Here is a 22,668-nt window from a genome sequence, read left to right on the forward strand (position 1 = left end):
TTCGCCAAAAGTGGCGAATTCATTTGAATGATAATAAAGTAGGCAGGCCATTCACGGCTGCATTCGTTTGCATCAAATAACAATAGCTTGTCAATGGGTATCTACGAGTAGGTATCGATATTCTAACGTGTAGAAGGTTTTCAACTTTTTCCAATACCTATAAAAACACAGAAAAATCGTATAACATGGTGATGCAACAAATATTTCCTATTACAGCAATTTAACTAACTAAAATTTGAACTCTTGTGAAATTTTCAAAACACAAATTCATTCATTCATGTTAGGAGTTATTAAAAAGTTTCTACTAGAATATTAGAGTCAACACTGAAAAATAGAACTAAGTAAGTACTTAATTGTACTGCCTGTCAAAATTCTGCCCTTAATTTGGTCTAAATATTTTTCAAAAAGTTCAACTAAAAGATTCGAATTAACACGAGGGCTTCTGGAATTGCTGCATTAAATTTAGTTTTCAATAGTGATTGTTATCCGTTTAGAAACTGAATCTAACAAGAAGTTCAAAACTACACAGGTATAAAGCTCTCGGTAATAGCAAACTATTACGATGGCTCCTACGTACAAGGGCGAAACTGCCGCTTACGCCTTTTTCCAATTATTTAAGCAATGATTTCACTTTGCTCTAATCTATAACATCAGTAAGAAAAAAAAAATTTTTTTCCATTAGATACAAAATAAAATTTTAGGCAAATAGGCGTATGTGCAAAACTACGCCACGTATAAAGCCCAATCATACGATTCGTCAATCTATACGAGTAGTTGCTTACATAAACATATATTTTTTATAATCCAAATCTTAAATAAAGCCATGAAAATATTTAGCAAATTGTTTTATTTATAAATTATGACACATTATATAGTTATTTAATTTTTAGCGTTAAGAGTCGCATCTCAAACTAATTTGAAAATTATAAATAACTTGAAAAAATCGAACTGCCTAAGGCATCGTGGGTTCAATTCCCGCCTTAGGCAATTCGATTTTTTCAAGTAATTTATATTTTTTTTAAATATGACACATTATGTTAAAAGACCTAACTAAATCTCGAGCACAGTATATGGGCGTATTTGCGTTAAAACGTAAAACGGTACATTAAACGACTTTTTCTAACTGATTTATTATTGATATAGCACATGATAACAATTAAAATAATTACATGCATAAATAAAGAGAGTAATCGCTTAAAATATTATATTTACGTTGTCATTTAAGTCTCTTTACGTTGAACAATATACATGAAATTATAGAAATATGCCGACGTAAAAGGGCAATGCGTAAAATCTCAAAATATATAAGAAAAATATAAAAATTGATAACAGCAGTAGCAAAAGCATTACATGTTAAGGCTAAATGTGAAATTTCATTAAATTCGTTTTAGTAGGTCAGAAGATATGACCCAAAAATATGGTTCTGGCCACTAAAATGGCTCTCCTGTAAAATTTACTTTTTTCACTTACGCCAGTATACGTAGGAGCCATCGATTATAGGTCAGGAACAAAGTATTTTCATAACATTACCTAGAATCGAACTCCTTCCTAGAGTCGATCTTGAATACGGATAAAACAATCGAATATAATCACGTCCATCGGCCATAGCAACACCGAACTGATTCGATTACTCGGAATCGGAGCAATCATCGAGATACAGGTTGTTAGGGAAAACTTTAACAGTGAACTCGAATCGTTGCCCGAACTCGATTAATTAGCTTTGTTTCCAGGAAATAAAAGGCGAATGTTTTTCACTTCATTTTTCACCCCTGAGTTACTTAGTTTATTAGTTAAATTACCATTGTGTGCGATTTACATTGTTTTCATTGTCTACATTACACTCCAAAACTAAAAAATACAATTGAAAAATACATTTCTATTTATTTCACACCAAGCCACAAACAAGACGATTTTATGTTCAGGAATTTTCCGGAAAAATCCACTGTTTCCGACAAAGAAGTATGGACTGAAATAGTAGGTTCAGACTGTCAGAACATGCTTTTAATAACTATTCGTTAAGTTCCTGAGCTTCTGTGCAGATTGCACATTACACCCTGTATGTTGAGTAAGTCACGGAGCGCAAGCGCAGCGCGTTTTGACAACTCTTACTAATCGATCCGTTGCTAAGCAAGCTAAAAGGTGCATGTGACTCATGCAACTACTACAGCTGAAATATTGAGGAAATGTATCACAATTCACACGTCTACAAGTCAGTGCCTAGTCATCGTAATTTTGGGGTTTTTCGATAGTTTTTTACCTGCCACCTGGCCTGGTGATTCGCGAAGTAACTTAAATGCCAGTATACTAATGGAAAACGTTAGTATGACGGGGACAATACATTCTAATTATTACGCAATTTGACAATGGATCGATGAAACATATTTCACCCTGCCTTAGGTATGCACCGTCACAACTATGTATGTACCTATCCTACACTTAAACCACAATTTTCCCATTCACTCTTGAATCATCCGACCGTTATGATGAAATACGGAAATATTGTTGATTAAACTTTTCCGCGGAAATACTCGTAAAGTACCTAATATGAAGGTATATGGAGTATAACATTAGGTAACCTCGTACGTAATACTTTATTCATGTCTTTCAGTTTTATTAGTGTTAACTCTAAATGTAATTATTTTGTGTGGGGAAAACACTACTCCTAATTACCGAAACAGTCCAGAAACGTAATTCATCATCATGTCTGACGATCAACAGACTGAATTCCGTGACTTGGAACTGGAAGCTTTTCCTGCTTTGAAAGCGTTCCACAAAATTGTTAGCGTCAGGATCCAATACCAACATGTCGAAAGTCGATACACAAGATTGTGTTAGTTCTTCTACACGAATAGAATAATAGTGACCCCAATTAAGAGTCCTTTATTATTATAAGTTTATCTTTTCAGTGCTAGCTTACATTAACGTCCCAAATCACAGGTAGGGGGAAACGTGAAGTCAGCATACTTTTTGAAGAAGTCGGAAGAAAGAAAGAAAAAAAATACTTGACCAGAAATAAAAATACAGATTTTTTAAAAATAAAGGTACATAGTAGTAATCTCGTAATGACTATTCTAAAATTTATTGTGGGTTCAAAAAGCGTTCTAAAATTTTGAGTCTAATTGGAAATAATAAAATTAATGACATCATGATTTTTCTTGAATGTTCTTTATATTTTAATCAGATACGCTATGACTACTAGGTGTACGAGTATCAAGCTTGACTAGCCACGTGGTGGTTTCAGCTCGGGCCTGACTCACTAACGTCCGCGACGTGCGCATGCGTCACAAACATGTCGACTCCTGTTGTTGCCATGCCGATGTAAGACATCGTCATTCAGCCCATTTTTACTGTTTCACAATAATATATTACGGTATAGGTATGTTCAGTTGTGCAATCAAACTGAGATAAGAATAAGAACCTTTGAACAAACATGTACAATTTTACAAATTATACCACCAATATTATAATTAAATAAATTATTTTTAGTGACGATTCAACTGACCAAAAACACGATTGTGCAATATCACGTCAAAATTTAAATATTTATTGCTAACCATCAATACGAGAATGTATGTTACCATGGTTTAATCTTACAAAATATTTTCTAAATCCCATTACAAATCGAACTTTTAAGCTTCAAAGCTTAAATCGGCACATAATTATATTTAATTTATGTAAATTTTATTCACATTTTCTTTTGTTTTTATAATTTACTCGTAGTACCTAGACCTACTCACTATTCACATAATATCATCAGTCTATTACTTATAAGTTTTAGTTGTAAAATCGTTATTACCAAGGAAGGTGTCACAATGTTTAGCTTGTCCGTAAAGGCATGTTTTTGTACAATCCCAACTAATATTATAAATGCGAAAGTAACTCTGTCTGTCTGTCTGTCTGTTACGCTTTCCCGCTTAAACCTCGCAACCGATTTTGATGAAATTTGGCATAGAGATAGTTTGAGTCCCGGGAAAGAACATAGGATAGGTTTATCCCGGTTTTTGAAACAGGGACGCGCGCGATAAAGTTTTTCTGTGACAGACAAAATTCCACGCGGGCGAAGCCGCGGGCGGAAAGCTAGTTAATTAAATAAGAACAAAAAAATTGTGTTTTGTTTCAGAGAAAAAAAGGAAATATAAGGTGGATGACGAGAGGGGATCAAGACTCATAAAACTCATCTATTTTTGCAAATAGGCTTTTAAAAAGCACTTTTACACGTCCAAGTATTAACCCTACCACTGCTTCGGGACAATAAATGGGCCAGTGCTGAAAAGAAGCCGCGCAAGAAACTCCAAGGAAATGCTCGCGCACAGTGTTTGAAAACTAGCTCTGTGAGCCTAATGTTCTCGGGAAGAGCTTTTTACCCGACTGCGCCAGAAGGAGGGTTATTAGTTAGTTAAGTCAGTTCTATTACAGCTTCATAAGATGGTACTATAACGATAACCTTGGTGCGCGACACCCGTACATCATTTTAATGTGCAGATCACTAGCAACTAATAAAAAAGATAATAGGCATAGCTTGAAGCCAGTTTACGTGCTCGCTAGGTAGGTATTAGTATTAGTCATAGAATTATCTAGGTCACACCCGATGCCTTCAGGTCTAGGCTAGAGGTGACTCCATTCTTTGTTGCCTTTAAAGGCGTTTCTTTGTTTGCAATCTTTTGTTATATTGCTACTTTATAGGTAAAAATGCGACAAGGTATAGAAACGCTATCATATAGGTACTTACCTATATGGCGAATCCAGCTGTGACTAATATAAAGTTGTTTTGTTATCTTTGTAGGTAATCTTTAGACTTAAAACTTACTTGGGATTAAAAGGATAATGTAATATGTCGCCTTTGTCAGCAATAGGCTCTACTCTTGGGTACTAATGGATGTTGACTTTACTCCAATAATAAATAAGCAAATATACCAAAATTTAAGGAATTTTTTTGATGATTTTTCTAAACAACTTTTTTAAATTATTTATTTAGCAGTTGCTTAAAAATATTAAAAATTTCGAAAAGTAGGATATCGACTTCAAAACAAACTAGGTTCCTATTTCATTCCAATTAGCGCAAATGACATTCATACTAGGTTTTCCAAATTGTAGCTTGGCCCTGAGAGTGAGACAGACTGGACAAAATATTTTTTCAAATATACGGTTAAGTAAGCGCTCTTTGCTCGTTTAGTTAAGAGATACCATTATTAATATTTAATATCCATCACCGCGTACGTGACTCCTTGACCATCACATACTTGCTAATTACTGATATAATTATATTATAACGTTATTAGAACGTGTTCATTGGTAGAAAGCAATCGTTTGATAACTTGTTATCAATTTTATGTGCATTAAAGTTCGGACTTACTTAATTAGTTCGACTGTATCTTGTATTACACGTTTAATTCACAGTAAAATGAGGATGTGGGCTCGAACACTGATTTAGAAGCCTTTTTGTCAATAACTCAAAAATATTGCCTACATATTTAATGTTATTGTACAATAACATATTTTACACATTTTAAATAGTACATTCTGAATAGTTATGCACTAATTATTTCAATTAATTGAAGTATGGCAAGCATTATTTGGTAAGACGAAACGTGATGTATTTGATTCCCGGGCTAATAAAAAATATTAATTATTTATTATAATGTTGACTGTCTCGTGATTCGAAAAATTTTAAATTGCACAATTAAAATTATGTAGGTACCTACTTATGAAGTTGAGTATTAATCTTGCGATGCTAAAAATAATGACGTCTAATTTAAGAGCGTTTACGTCTAGCGTAGCGTTCTGAAATTATTTTAAAAATAATTATTTTTGGCTTTTAGTCATTTAAACACTTTTTAAAAACGAGGAAAATAAGTAACTTGATTATTATTTAATAAATTGTGCCTGTTTTTTCTGTATAAATTGTTTTCTTGTGCCTTTAGGGAAAGAAATTGGTGTTTCCTCTTTCCTAAAATTATTAGTAGTATTAAAACATAATTGTAATGTAACTGGTTGATGGTTAAAACAGGTTTGAAAAGTACTGTTTTTAAGCCAAACTGCGCATGAAAGGCGTAAACGCTCTTAACGTTTATTAATAGACATACCTATTTCTAACACTTAATAAACGAGTCTAATCAAATCATATAATTTATTATTATTAATCGGTGTAAGTTATAATTTATCGCTTCTACAATGAACTATCACTCAAATGTCACCACAATTGTGCCACAATTAAGATACCTACCTACTCCAATTAAAATGATCGAAGATTCAACCTTGATCAATTGACATAATGATCAGAGTTCCGCTTACACGTGCTGATCGTTGTGTGATAGTGACTAATCGCTATAACGAAAGGATTTTACCGATTTCATCACGACCGCATAGCAACTGTCGTCGACGTCACATCGCGCGATGCGATGCAAGCGAGCTACATGACGGTTCTCACTCACACCCCCGTTATTATTTAAGGAGGGATTATCAACTGTATTGTTAAATAAATAAAGTTGAAATTGGTTTGGGTTGATGGAAGCAATGACATGCTTTGTGGCAAGCCCCCGAACAATTCTAATGCGCTTCTAATGACACGTAACCACAGAATAAGTAATAGTACAGGTACAGAAGGATTACTCCGCAAGACGATTTAAATAAATGCGAGTCTTGCTGCGACGCGATACAGTGGAATTCAGCTCGCACAGCACTACGTACCTACAATTTTATTCACCTACAAGTTTTGACTCTTTCTATCGCGTGCCTCTGAACTCTTCTTACGCTGTTAGGGTTGCTGTCTAGTGAAAAAAATAATTAATCTACTTATATGTCATGAGGTACGTACCTCATGATACGTATGTCATGTATGTAAGTACGCATTCATTATGGAAAACCTTGGGAGAGGCCTTTGTCCAGCAGTGGACGTCATTTGGCTGAAACGAACGAACGCATTCTGAGCAGTAGTCATGGTAGGTTAGGTTCCTATACTATCCTAAGAATTATTGATTACCTACATGACCAACATACCTTTCAGTATCTTTGGGAAGCGAAAAAAAAAGATAAATCCGGTAGATTTCTTTTCGAATTTAAACACCCGAACGCCGCACAATATTATTTCTTTCTCTTTATGTCCATTTTTAAATAATACTTCGATCATAGAATTAGGTACTACAACGCACGCCAGCGTCCTGACGGGCGCGCGCGTGACACTCGACTGATATAATACCCGCCGGCGCCGGGGCGCTTCGCTGTAGGTAATTATCGGATGTACCGCGCGGAGTGAGCCAGGCCTGACGTAACACTTTTATGTTAAGGTTGAGTTTTTATTGAATTTGTGAAAGCTTATTTTTGTATCAGTTTGCAGTTTGTGCTAAGTTATTGGTTCCTATGGCTGAGGAAATAAAGGTGGTATTCGAATGAGTACGGAGAAATCGTTTTTGTTGTCATATCGAAGACAGGCCTTTGTTGCATCAGACAGGCTGGCTTCTTTAATTTCTATGGGGTCATTCCATGACAAATGTTACCGAGGGTGAAAAACTAAATATGTTCTTTTCGCATTAAATCTGATGAATTTTGAAAGTAAACATTCCAAATTATAATGTGCAACAAAAAAAAACTGAAAGAAACAAGTAATTTTTAAGTTATTAGTCTTCAAAGTCTATACTTAGGTCAACTGTCTGAATGATCATTTTCTCTCTAATTTATTGGTAATACGATTTAAAAAAAACTATCAATCTGTGAAACGTTTTGCCACTATATGATTCGAGGGTATTTATCATAGTATTGGTAGATAGCGTCATAGTCCCAAAAAAATTGATAATCATCAAGTTTTAAGTGTGTTTTCATGTTACTTCGGCGATGTAACACCCGAAACAGAAAAACAGGTATTTGTTTTATTATTGTACCTTACGCATGGATTAGAGTAACAATATTTGGTAAAAGTAAGGTCATGGTAGTAATGATTTCAAATACTAACTAATATCTGAGTATGATACTAATTTAGTATGTTTCTTTCTTGATTAAAAACTGTAACACCCGAAACGTTTCGGGTATTACATTTTTATTTCTATGTCGATAATGTGTGTATATTGCTTGGAGAAGTGAAAAAGTATTACTGTGAGGCTCCTTTGACCTCCCACTAGCGCTGGCATCGGAAAAGGAGTCATATTTCTCAATTTAAGACTTTTTTGAAATGTCGACTTAACACTAAAATTAAGGTACTGCTAAAAAGTGTCGATGTTTGACATTTCCAATAAATATCGTAATTAGGAATTAAAGTAATGCTATTTCAAGCCAAAAACAATAGAAAAAGCTATATTCTGAGGAAAAATTTAACTTGAACTTTGTATATTTAAAAAAAAAAGCTGCTTCGTAATTTCAAACCAGAATTCGCTCTATTTGTGTTTATTTGTTGTACTCCTTATTTTGAAGTACCTAGAAACTAATAAAACACCTATTTTATCGATAAAACGCGTTGAAATTTCGTACTCGTAACACCCGAAACAGAACCATTGTAACACCCGAAACAAAGAAAAAATTTATAAAAAAATAGTAAAACGTTTTATTTAACAGTGATTGTATGTTAAATGGTTTGTAAATTTCATACTTTAGAAGTCCTGTAAGTTTTAGGTATGATTCCTTAAGAAAATTCGCTAAATTTCGAGTAAATGCAGCAACAGTCAGAACATAGAGGCAAAATCTCGTAACGCCCGAAACGCACACTTTTCGACTCATATTTTCGTTATCCTACATTCTAAGCTGTACAAACTTTATTATTTAGATAAAACAACTAAAAACGGACAGATTAAGGCACTAACATTATTAAAATACTATTTCAAAATACATGAAATTGTTGAATATGTGTGTACGAACGTAACACCCGAAACGATGGAATGACCCTATGACATTTATGGGCAATTTTCTTTCTCATAATTTAGTACTAGGGTCATTCCATCGTTTCGGGTGTTACGTTCGTACACACATATTCAACAATTTCATGTATTTTGAAATAGAATTTTGATAACGTTAGTGCCTTAATCTGTCCGTTTTTAGTTGTTTTATCTAAATAATAAAGTTTGTACAGCTTAGAATGTAGGATAACGAAAATATGAGTCGAAAAGTGTGCGTTTCGGGCGTTACGAGATTTTGCCTCTATGTTCTGACTGTTGCTGCATTTACTCGAAATTTAGCGAATTTTCTTAAGGAATCATACCTAAAACTTACAGGACTTCTAAAGTATGAAATTTACAAACCATGTAACATACAATCACTGTCACATAAAACGTTTTACTATTTTTTTATAAATTTTTTCTTTGTTTCGGGTGTTACAATGGTTTTGTTTCGGGTGTTACGAGTACGAAAATTCAACGTGTTTTATCGATAAAATCGGTGTTTTATTAGTTTCTAGGTACTTCGAAATAAGGAGTACAACAAATAAACACAAATAGAGCGAATTCTGGTTTGAAATTACGAAGCAGCTTTTTTTAAAAAATATACAAAGTTCAAGTTTAATATTTCCTCAGAATATAGCTTTTTCTATTGTTTTTGGCTTGAAATAGCATTACTTTAATTTCTAATTACGATATTTATTGGAAATGTCAAACATCGACACTTTTTAGCAGTACCTTAATTTTAGTGTTAAGTCGACATTTCAAAAAAGTCTTAAATTGAGAAATATGACTCCTTTTCCGATGCCAGCGCTAGTGGGAGGTCGAAGGAGCCTCACAGTAATACTTTTTCACTTCTCCAAGCAATATACACACATTATCGACATAGAAATAAAAATGTAATACCCGAAACGTTTCGGGTGTTACAGTTTTTAATCAAGAAAGAAACATACTAAATTAGTATCATGCTCAGATATTAGTTAGTATTTGAAATCATTACTACCATGACCTTACTTTTACCAAATATTGTTACCCTAATCCATGTGTAAGGTACAATAATAAAACAAATACCTGGTTTTCTGTTTCGGGTGTTACATCGCCGAATTAACAAGAAAACACACTTAAAACTTGATGATTATCAATTTTTTTGGGACTATGACGCTATCTACCAATACTATGATAAATACCCTCGAATCATATAGTGGCAAAACGTTTCACAGATTGATAGTTTTTTTTAAATCGTATTACCAATAATTAGAGAGAAAATGATCATTCAGACAGTTGACTTAAGTATAGACTTTGAAGACTAATAACTTTAAAATTACTTGTTTCTTTCAGATTTTTTTTGTTGCACATTATAATTTGGAATGTTTACTTTCAAAATTCATCAGATTTAATGCGAAAAGAACATATTTAGTTTTTCACCCTCGGTAACATTTGTCATGGAATGACCCACGAGTTTCCCCATAGCAGAGGAAAATGTTTACAATAGATTATGGTGTAACGATGTGCTTTTTGCCGGTTTTGTAGCGAATACTTTTCGCATTGTTTTCGCTTGCATGACCTAACTAATGTGACCATTGTTAGCCCTTGGTCATTAATGAGTGCGTATGTTGCTATGCTCCCATACAATAGCACGAACACAAAGTTAATTTAAACCTACTTAAAATCTATCGTCGTTCCTTATGATAACTTTTATGCTGGTTAACAAAAATTAAGTCCTACTTTCCGTGTCTTCAGAAATCTTTTAACTGCTCAGATAATAAATAAAAGATTCTACTTGTAAATTTGTAATAAAACTTTTCATAATCACAATAATTTATTGCTTCTTACAAGAAATGCTCGTAACTATGACTGATATTTAAAATATGATTTACCTTGTTACATTAATACCTAAGATATTTCCATTTTGATAGGATATCAAGTACCTATGTAGCAAATTGAGTTACCAAAATGTAATTTATATTTTGAAATGTAATTTTACAGTTTTTGAACTACATTTTCGTCTAGACCTAAATCAGAAAGCTGTCTGGGTTGAGTGGGCGGTTGCTTGGAAAATTGTCTATTTCCACGTGTGAGAAGATACGCAAAACCAAAATAAATAATTGATAACAATACTCTAAGGCTGAGTTGCACCATCTTAATTTAACTTTGACAAACGTCAAAAATCTGTCAAACTCCATACAAAAACTACCGGTTATCGTTAAAGTTACCGTTAAAGTTTGGTGGTGCAACTCGGCCTAAGTTTTGTGAAAGTATCGTGTTTGTTTTTTTCGTAAGCATTGTCGTTATTTCAAATTATTGTTCTTGTTTTAATTGAAAATGTCCGAATAGTGTAATTATTAGAGATGGGCCGACTAGTCGCCGACTAGTCGGGAAAGCCGACTATTCGGCATCATTTGTAGTCGGCCGACTAGTGACGACTATTCGGCAAAATCTGCCGATTATAATCGGCGCATTACAAATTATATATGTGAATGAAATAAAACTCATAATTACCAACATGTTTATGAGGTAGACCAAGGGCGTTAATCTAAACCATTTTAGACTGCAAAAAATCAATAAAAAGTGGTTTCACCTGATTTAAAATTTTGGCAATCAGTCTAAATTCATACAAAGTTAAGATTAGTTAAAATTACCAGGAAATCATCAAAAATGTGTAAAGTTTATGTAATTTGTCCATATAAAAATTATGACCCTTTTTTTTCGGGGAAAAAATGCATGGAATTGCATACCTATCCTGCGGGGAAGTGGTAGATTATGTGGGGCTCCTCTCATCGGAAGGATGAGGTATACCCACATAAATAACCCCTGAGCTCTCTTCGATCCCCTTAGTGTGAAGAACTATGGGAATCCGGACAAAGCCATCAACTATCACAGTCTGCGCCAGCAATTGGCGGGCCCTGCCTATCCAACGGTGGTGGTAGTCCGTGCTATGTAGGCGGGGGTACCCCCACGCCCCCAGCTTCTGACCATCACCGTGGAGGGTGGAGTGGAGCCTAGGATACGTGCCGCGATGAGCGCAATTTGCCCATACATTTTGACGTCGATAAGTAAGAATAATATCACGGCGCGCATCCTAGCCCAGCAGGAGGCGATCATATTGTCACCTTTTTTTTTTCGGGGAAAAAATATTGTCACCTCCCCTGACCCCTCCGCCGCGCGTCGAAAATTATGACATCTACCTTAGGTAATGTTAGGTGATTGTAATGTAACTTTTTATTTTTTCTCATAATTAAAAATATTCTTATTTCTTTGAGAAATCTTGATATTATTCTTCGGACAAGTAGGTATTAGAATGATCGGCATTGCCGACTAGTCGGCCGACTAATCGGCAATTTGAAAACCGATTAGTCGGCTAGTCGGTTAGTCGGCAAAGACCATAGTCGGCCCATCACTAGTAATTATTCGTTAAACAAACAACCAATTGGTCGGCACTATTTAAAGGTAAGACAAATAGTATCGTGATTTGGAACGTAATTAAAATATTTCAATAAAATGACAGTTGGATAATTTTCCACACTGTTCACACTGTTGCAGCAGATAAACGTATGATTTAATGATCATTTAAATAACTGTTATTAAGGAACCAGACAATAATTGTTTGTTCGTTTATCATTTAATTAAAAATCATATTAAATCTGGCGCCAGAGAGGAAATAAAGTAATAAGAAGTAACGACTTAAAACGGTTACTTACTACCACGAGTGTTTTGGGGCAGAAATTATTATGAATTTTTCAAGGCAAAGGTGAAGAGATCAACAATAACAATAATTAATACTACTATAGTTAAGTTGTGGATTTAATTAAGAACTTACTGATACACGAGTGTCGCAATCGATACCTATGATTTTTATGATAGTCGGAAACCAGAATTAATTGATTGGAGTCTTAGGGTAATAGAAAAAAAGAGAATAAGAAAGTGAGCTTTTTAAGTACCTACTAAAACCGACGTAAAGCTCACAGAAAACATCATATCCAGCGCTTATCTTACTACCCAGACTCGGGTCAGATAGGTACGTCCATAATCACCAATCAATATAGAAATAAGGTTACTTCTGACGTCGCAGGCGCACGATAACCGGGCGACTACCGACCGGTTCCAACCGCTTTGAGGGCGTGTTGCTACTTATCCATTTTTATTGCGCGAAACCGACGACACTCACTTTATTAATAATGTCTCATCGTTAATTATGTTTATGCATCGTAGTAAATAGGTTGAGATAAATATGCTATAAATGACGTAGGTATTTAGATAAAGAAAGTATTGATGTATAGTGAGAGGATTTTATTAAAAACGAACAGGATATAAAATATAGCTTAATTATTTATTTGAAGAGCGGATTTTTACAAAAAAAATGTATCAAATTCTGATGAAATATCTGATGACATTATTTTACCTCTTGGGTCATTTCGTTAACAGAATTGGCGTAATTAGATTATTATTGTGATTAATAATACAATGTATTTTACCTTAATCCCAAAATTATCTGTGTCAATGGAGAGTCAGAGCAGTCGACCGGTAAGCGAAAGGTCGCAGGTTCAAGCCCCACCTCAGGCAGTTAAGTTTTTAAATTAAAAAATTATGCCAGATTTCTACTATGTAAATTGTAAAGAATATTGGCTGGAATAAGTTTTTACATCGAATTATGCTTAGAAAGCACTACTGAATCTCATCAAAACGTTTTTCAGAATCAGTTACACATTTGAACATGTTGTCTATTATTGTAAAGCAATATTCTTCTCTCTTTTAGATTTATGTGTAGAACAAAAACCCGACTTTCCCACAAACTCATTGCCGCTTGGTTGGCGACGCTCTAACTCGCCTAACCATAGTCGCAAACAGACACACCCACCGTTATTATAGCTATCGACAGGCCTTACAAGTAGCAGCACACCGATGATAATTTTTACGCGTAGGCTTATTAAAGTATCGTCGATGTAGATGGAATACCTCGCATGTGAAAATTATTTAGGATTGACCACAAATTTACTCGTATTTGAACCAAAATATAAAGCACGTGCTGAAAAAAAAGCTCTTGTTGTAATAAACACCTTATTACAAAAGAATAAAAATACACACGAGGACATGATATGGTAGTACTTACTTACCATGTCAAAACTAACACTCAAGAAGAAAAAAACTTTAAAAAAATACTTTACGAAATAACCTTCCGAACGGTCAGTAAGTTGTTTAAATTTTCATACAGTCGGAATTTTCCTCGTCGTTTGTTTTAGTGGTCCGATTTATTTAAAAGAATGTTTTTGTCCGCCTATAAAGGTACGCTAGTGGCCCAAATCCATTTGCAAACCATACTTTTGTGTCATTATTGTTTGATGGATTAAGTTTTTATGTCACTTTGACACGCACGCGCACGGGTTTCAGAGTGTGATTAACAGTACAAGGGTTGTGCCTTTGTTCTGTTATTTAAAGTAAAAGAATGAGAAAACTGCATTTCTTGTGATATAAACACAAAAATCAATATGCGAAATATGGCACAATATCACAATGCAAAAGTTTTGCTCGTTTTAGTTAAAAATAAAATTTATAGGATTAAAAAATATTTTTTTTACTTGATACTCAATCCAATTACAAGTAAGTATCATTATAGATACGTAACATCAATAGTAAGCACGATTATTTACAAAACGATAGTAATGAATGTCCTATTATTTAATTATATTGTAGTAACAGTTGGGGGAGGCCTTTGTCCAGCAGTGGACGTCTTTCGGCTGAAACGAACGAACAGTCGTATCAATAAATTAGGCTTTTTATTATACAAAGTTTATGTCTCGTATATAATTGGATTATCTTTTATCGTATTCAGTGTAGTTAAATTACATTTTCATAACAACATCAGACAAATAAATAGTAATGTTGCATACGCTCATGATCCGATAATCCAATTAAATTCCGCATTGGGTTCAATGGGGCAAGATGGCGGCCATAAAGAGTCGGTTCGAATTACTAACCCTACGAAAACCCGTAAATACTGGCGCTGTAATTATGCAAACCAATCCGGCGGCGGAGTGTTAGAATAAAAATAAAAGGCATCTGTCCACTCCCCTCGGAGGGGCCGAGTGACAGTGGCTGGGATGGACTGAAACTATATTTTATCGATAAAATTATCATTTTAACGAATATACTTACTCTTCGGTAACTTTAATGATCTATTTTCATGTCTCAACAACAGACAGATGATTAAAGAAAGGCAGGAGTGAAAAAAATAAATGTGGGAAACATTGAAAAAGAAAAAAGACGAGAATTAGGGATTAAGGGTGCCACGGTATCTATTTAGATTAGCTCGATGTCGACTGTTGATAGGACATTTATAGGGTATCAGCCAGCAAAACTACATTCTATGGTCAGGTACATTTTTTTTTAATCCAACCAAACAAAATTTTCTTTTGCAACATCGATAACAAATTATATCAACTATCGATATCCTGTAGTAACCGTTCGATGTCTCATTGACTTGTTTATGGGAGTGGAAAACGGATCGGGGCGAAAATTGAGAAAAATTGCCCCAACGCCGATCGCGACAGATATTTTCCGAGAAAAATAAATTACATCACACTTTTATTTATGGAAAATTGTGATGGATGAATACTTATAAGTTACCACGTACGTTGTTGCCAGAAATAAATGTAATGTATAAATAAATAAGAAATAGTCGGTAAATAAAAAAGCATCAATACAATCACTAAAGTAAAATATCTCGCGTTGGTTCGCAATAATTGGACTAGAACCACAGAATAATAATAAGTACTACGTACAGAAGTTTTACTTCGCGAAGGTATTTTAAAAAATGTATGCTCAATGTCATTAACAATAATGGTGTAATTTAGCCTGTCTCAAGAGTCAAGCACCATTTTGTTGACAAACGTCAGTGATCGGCACTGCGCCGAAGCTATAGGGCTGACTTCGGTAAAATGATGTGACGTGAGGTGCCAAACTGCGGAAAATGGCGGAGGAAATACATGATTTAGCATGAATTATCATGAATAATATTAACTACTTATTTACCTCTCAGTGTCTTGAGGCCACTTAAAAAAGTAGATTCTATGTTTTTATTATTATTTAGGCAGTTAAATACTGCACAGTATTTAGTACACCATTTTCTTTATTTTCTTCCATCATACACAAGAATACGCGTGCGTGAGTCAATGTTCGCTCGAATGTGAGGCCTTGTCTAATAGTATCCTGTAGGTGGGCCATCGTGCGTGTTTTGTTTTCGATGTAAACTCGCGGAGATGAACAGGCCTGCTAGAACTAATAATTAAAAAAAACCTAAATTCATTCAGTATAAAAGCTAATTACATTATATTTAACAAATGTTTATTCAAATAAATTAATATTGTGCCGCTTTTGATCACAAGGAAAAAAATACACTTTTATCAATTATTTTCTACTTTCAGCAATTAATTGATTTTTCTCTAGTTGTATCATAGGCGGGTTTGCTTTGATATCACTTTAAATCATGGATTGAAAATAAACAAATACATTGGAAAACAATGATTTAAAATCAAGCGCATTTCTAGTAGCGTTTCGATACTCAATATTTTTTATCACGAATAAGTCTAAATTCTCAAATATACTGTGCCAATTGAAAATGTTATTGCATCATTTACTAGAGTTAACAATGAGGGGCCGTATTTAGAATCCCGGGATTTCACGAATTTCGAAGTTAGACCCCGGGATCTCGGAATTAATAAACTCTTAATCTACATGATCGTTACCTTGTAATAAATTGTAATGTAGGTCATCATAATTTAATTTTAGAAACATCCCGTAAACGATTGTGTGATTATCTTATAAATACAACAAACTGTTAGCAAATTCACTAACTGAATTTGTCCTACCCTGGAATCGAACCTCAGAAGCTCCGAGTTTAAAAGTCTCACTTTTTTAATTTAATTGTGTTGTGAAAGAAAAGTTACCAGGACTCAGTTGTGCGTATCGGGGGAGGCCTAACAATTATATTGGTGTGTCCCGGGAATAAATACGTCCCGGGATCCCGGCTGCTTGCTTGGAGGCACTAATCACTAACAATGACCACTTTTTGTGTGCGCCTCAAAAGGCGTGCGTATTGAGGTCTCCATAAAAGGAGGCGATTTGCATTGAAGTGTTAAAACGTCCATTAAAGTTTCTTATTTTGGCTTCCAAATAGATTTAGCTATGCTTATGAATATTCATGTTAGTTATTATTAACACTTTCATAGCTTGAGTGGAATAAGTTTTGAAGTAGGTAGGTACCTTATTTATTATGACAAAATAAATATGGCTTGCTTATTGAACAAGCACGCCAGCTGCAGGTTATAATCTAGCACACAATCTTAGGTTTTCCATGATTGGCAACAATATTTCAATTAATTTCATACAGGACCTTATCCAAATTCTATTTAAAATATCCAATTTCGGGTTATTATTAGATCCAAGGACTAAATTAGACTGGTCACAAAAAATATTACCAAAGTTCAAACGAGTAATATCGGGCCAGAAATAAAATTGAGTGAAACCTCTTTGTAAGTTTCCACAACTCCATCACGGTCCAAAAATAACTTCGGACACCAAATGACGCCATAAAATTGTATAACTTGAATAACTCGGCTAATTTCACAGCACACCTTAATTTGGTTTTCTCCAAATCCATGTTCTTTGTTACACCTTTTAATAATCACCATTTCGTATTTCCACGGACTATTGTTGGGAACACAATCGCAATCAGAACCCCATATAAAAAATCATACATTGTTAAAAATACCCTCTATCATTATAGTGGCGTAGCGAGAGTAGAACAGCCAGCAAAATTGTGGCGAGGAAGTGAACTGATGGTAAGTGATACATTAATTACATTATATTTAAGTTCTCTGTCTAGCTTTAATTTCTATACTTAGTTTCTTTTTTTAAATTTAGACACTGAAAAACGTAAAACGAAAGTGAAAAACGAGCTATTTTGCTCAAAATATGCCGGCTAGTAAGGAGAGTGGCTTAAGAAACCAATAATCTTTACATTTTACATGATTTTAGGAGTGGATAAAATGGTCTGCTTCAAGCAGCTTGAACATTTGCACAAACGATGTATGAGTGCAGTGGCTGTTTTCCCCGCCCTGTGGCACAAATAAAAAGCGAACAAAGGCTTTCTGTTCTGCCTAGCAACAGTATAATAATAGCGCGGTTTGCGCGCGCGACGTAGCGGTCCCTCGCCGGTCCGGACCGGTTGGCTACCGTTCGCGATCTCGTGACTAGCTATTGATCACTGGTCCTCCAAATCATGGCAGTTCATACTGGAACCGATGGAACTACGAAAATATTTGAAATAAAAAAATCTTTATTTGGTATCATTTGGTTTTTTTTTTCAGTACTTTACCTACATATTGAGGCATCCTTTTAATGTGTTAAAAACCGATTTTTTCTTAAGTTTAATATTAGCCCTCCAGATAGAGTAAGTACTCCACATAAAACGGTTTTGTTAAAAATAAGTGTGAAATAAACCGGTTTAAAATGTAGGTCACCATTATTTTTATTGAGTCCCGCGGCGACACACCTCCACGCGGCAGTATAAATAAACTTTGAACAATGTCAAAGGCAGTGAAAGTTGAAGACGTTTGTTGCTAACTTAGATCTGGCTCACAGATACTTCTCAAAATGAACATACGTAGGTACTAGGTACGTATACAAACAACTGTCCCTGACAAAAGTCTGGAAGAGATTGGTAGGTAGCGATAAGACCGACAAATAAATAGACAATTTTACTACGTACGAATGAATACAGTTTATCATTTGGGCTTTATTCCAAGAACATAAAGTAAGTAGTACTTAAGAGAGCCTAGAAATGAACGACTTTCTTTTACACAACTGAAATTCCTGAAAACTGCAGAAGTCTAGTAATGAAAAGTTGTAGTTATTAATCTTTAGTAGTCATCATAAGTGACTAATTTTCATTTTTAAATCTATGTTCAAAAAATCTTTATCCTCCTTTGTGTCGCGCAGTCGGGTAAAAAGTTGCACATTTCAGAAATATGATCTGAAAGTATTATTTTGTCCTCTTCATGAGGACAATGATTTCGTAATACGTATTGTATTACTGTTTGTGGCCTGGTGTTGTGTAATAAATGAAGGAAATGATATTATAAACATTATTATGACAGAGTAGGCAATTGTACTCGTGTATTAGTCATAAATAAATTAAAACCAACTGAAATATCAGTTAAATTAAATATCTTAATGAACTAAATCAATGTATCTTATTTGAAACAGGCTCATAAAGATCTTGTAATAGGTAATTAAAAAGTTACGTAGCATTTGCCTACAGTTTTTATACTGACACTGTGGCTGGCATATTATTATATATTAAGACGGTTTAATGAATACAAAACAACTTACATAAAATAAATTATTTTTCTGGATATTGATAAACAGTATTAATAAATAACTGAATTTACGAACGAGGAAACGCGTAATCCCTATGTCAATCATAGGTGTAGTTCTTGCGTCATTTTTATATTGGTATTACGTCAAAAAGTGGAAAAACAAGAAGTGCCCGATCAGGAACGAACCTTGGACTTCCCGGACATTCCCGAACCCGTGACGCGGGCGGCGCCCGAATATTTTACTTTATTTTTAAACATCTGTTTTATACACCACGGCATATTTGATATGACAGTTGTTATAAAAAGCACGCAAATGACGTATATAATCGCATCTTGTTCTAGTAGCTTTGGAATGTAAATAGTTTGTGGTTTGAGTTCAAATCTCGATGAAAGAAGAGGGACGATTCTCGTTGACCGGCGCGCGTCGGAGCGCACTTATACGGACGTAAAGAAAATCCCATCAAAAACAATACTTGTCAAAAAAACCAAGTCTCGCAACTCAGTTGTTCTACGGTAAAAAGTTGTGAGATCCATGTAATACCAAGTCCAGGCCAGGAAATCTTTAACGTTTTACATAAATTATTGACTTGGCCATCGCACTAAATAATTTAATTTACACGTGTTTTCATGCGATGGCCAAGTCAATATATTTACAGTTATGTATCTAGAAAACTGGACCGAAATTGAAAAATTTTACTCGACTTGGCGGTTGCACTACCGTGCCCCCAAATATTTTAGTTTTTCCTTGATTCATACACCAAACACTACTTATATTCCAAATTTGAAGCTTCTAGGTCTGCTAGAAGTGTCTTAGAATTTTGATGATCGGTGAGTCAGTCAGTGAGTCAGTGAGTGACAAAATTAAGAAACTTTGACCCGTTATAATTCTTAAACTACTGGTTCAAATTGAATGAAATTTGAAATATAACGTGTCTTTACAATGCCTGCATGGTTACTGAAAATTCAGTCTTCTAGTTTAATCCACAACGAAGTTACAGGGGGTCGAAAATGGCCTGAATTGCTTCGAGAAAAGGATGGTACGGCCGTGCCGCTTTTTTGCTCGACTTGGTGGGGGCACTGCCGTGCCCCCAGATAGTATTTTATGAACAGTTCTTAGAGTCGTTTGTCAGTCAGTCGACAACTCTAAGAACTCATTTCAATCCGATCGGATGCGCGAGCATGCGTTGCTCGGAAGCCGGTCGGCTCCAAACGTATTCCTCGGAACACGAGCGACTGCGCTCGGCCGCCGTCGGCTCCAGTTGGCTACCGTCGCAAAATTGCAAAATGCAAAAGTAACTCGTGTCTGTCTGTGTCGCTTTCACGCCTAAACCACTGCACTGACTGATGAAATTTGTGTCCCGGGAAAGGACATAGTTTTTATCCTGGTTTTTGAAACAGGGACGGGGACGCGCGCGGTAAAGTTTTTCTGTGACAGACAAAATTTCACACGCGGGTGAATCTGCGGGCGAAAAGCTAGTTTGTTATAAACAAGCTCCGCCCATTTCACTCCGCACCCCGTGAGCGTTACAGTCTGGTCTGTCTCTCGCTTCGTAAAATCAGTAAAATTTTAAATTCGCGCCGTACATTACAACGTTAATAGAATTACTCAGTCCAATGATACAGCAAAGGCCACCGTAAAAGTTAGGCTTTCGTTATATGTACCATAAAGGCTGATTATTTATTTAAATAATATTTGGACAAGAATTAGAAGGAGTTTCCTTAATAGCTAGAGAGTTTTGACAGTTCCAACTCCTTGCCAGACAATCTTTTGAGGGTAGCTGCCAAAGCCACGATGACCCAAACTTCATGATTCACCAACATTCTAACCTATATTGGGAGCATACGCTGACAAACTTTCAGCTTTTATAAATAAATAAATAAATAAATAATAAATAAAATAAAATAAAACTTTATTTCCGAAAGGTACACAACAAATACAAAAAAAAATGACGTAGGTCTGGCGTTCACCAGCTCTTAATCTGTAGGTAGGTAGGTACATTTTTTTATGTTAATAACTAGGTATAATACTTACATTTTCATTGCTCTTAAATTACGGACTTGTTCCCTTTTGCGTTTTAAATTTTGTCGCTTGGTCCACTTTGGTTTACTTTTATTGCCCATCTTTTTCACAATTTACACTATATAGTTGTACAGGATAAATAGTTAATATTCACGACACAACTAAAGGTTTCATGAAAATAATTTAAGAACGCTGTAGCAAGTAGGTACGCGATCGACGATATTTAATTTTATTGTCAGTGCAATCCGTGTCCAGTTCCACCGAGCGCAGGTCCGTTGTCATCAAAGGACATTGTCAGAAACGGCCTCAGATTCCTGGGCACAGCAGTAAAGTATCAAAATTGATCTCTTACTTTTTGAATACATAAATATTAATTAGATTGTAATGGACACTTGAGGATTAGAAAATGAAATAATAAAAGTCTTTTATATGTATTCCATAATACTATGACGACATCCGGACATTTTAGGGCGTGGCCTGCTCCATATCCTATGAAGTTCCATAATTTGTGTCGATAAAATCTATGTAAAATCGGCACAAGGCAATGCCGTACTTCATTGTTAGGAATCCACGTAATAGTGATGTTGATTGCGGTCATCATAGACAATAAGATACCGATCTTGTAAATAAAATAAATCGTCCAAATTGCTACAGTATGACTAGATTTTAATTAAAAGTTAAAAATATATTGCAAGCGTCCAGGCTGGAACATCTAAATTCTCATATTGCTTTCACTATTTTAAAATATTGCCTATTTGTCCCTAAATTTACATATACTCTCCGTGCAAGTCCAGTTTGGAAAAAAAACAACTATTTGGATGTGATAGATTCGACCCTTAGATCTTCCCTTGAAAAAATTCTAAATCTGCAACTCAATGATAATTCCTGGCTACAAGCCACACTCCCTATTCGGCTCGGTGGTATCGGCATACGCAAAATTTCTAGTGTTGCTTTACCCGCCTTTCTTTCGTCCGCTTACAGTACTCTTCCCCTCGTCAAAAAAATTTTTTTTAACAGCACATTTTTAGATGAAATTAGTGAGGCGGAAGAATCTTGGAAAAGTCTCTGTCCTAGTGAGGACGTCCCAAAGGAACGTCATCATCAAAAACTCTGGGACGCTCCACTAGCGAAAGAGACTTTTAACCACCTTGTTCAAAATTCTATCAGTGATACTAACAAAGCTAGGCTCTTAGCGGTTTCTTGTAGGGAATCCGGTCACTGGCTAAATGCACTTCCCTCCAAAAATCTCGGAACATTTTTTGACAATGAGTCTTTCCGGGTGTGTGTGGGCTTACGCCTCGGTGCACCAATCTGTGTACCCCACACGTGTCCCTGTGGCAAAGAGGTGGACCAATTCGGTCACCACGGTCTATGTTGCCAGCAAAGTGCTGGTCGTCTCGCCCGACACGCTGCTCTCAAC

General features: G+C 35.1%; 1 long non-coding RNA gene across 1 annotated transcript in view; it reads right to left on the bottom strand.

Moving 5' to 3' along the window:
• LOC135078628 (uncharacterized) overlaps nt 1-21,529 on the bottom strand; it is a 38,433-nt gene extending 16,904 nt beyond the window's left edge. The window contains exon 1 of the long non-coding RNA XR_010258649.1: nt 21,261-21,529. This is a non-coding gene — a long non-coding RNA (uncharacterized LOC135078628). The remainder of the gene's footprint in view (nt 1-21,260) is intronic.
• Nucleotides 21,530-22,668: the final 1,139 nt, after the last annotated feature.

Source organism: Ostrinia nubilalis, chromosome 15 (assembly GCF_963855985.1).
Source record: "Ostrinia nubilalis chromosome 15, ilOstNubi1.1, whole genome shotgun sequence".
Lineage (NCBI taxonomy): Eukaryota > Metazoa > Arthropoda > Insecta > Lepidoptera > Crambidae > Ostrinia > Ostrinia nubilalis.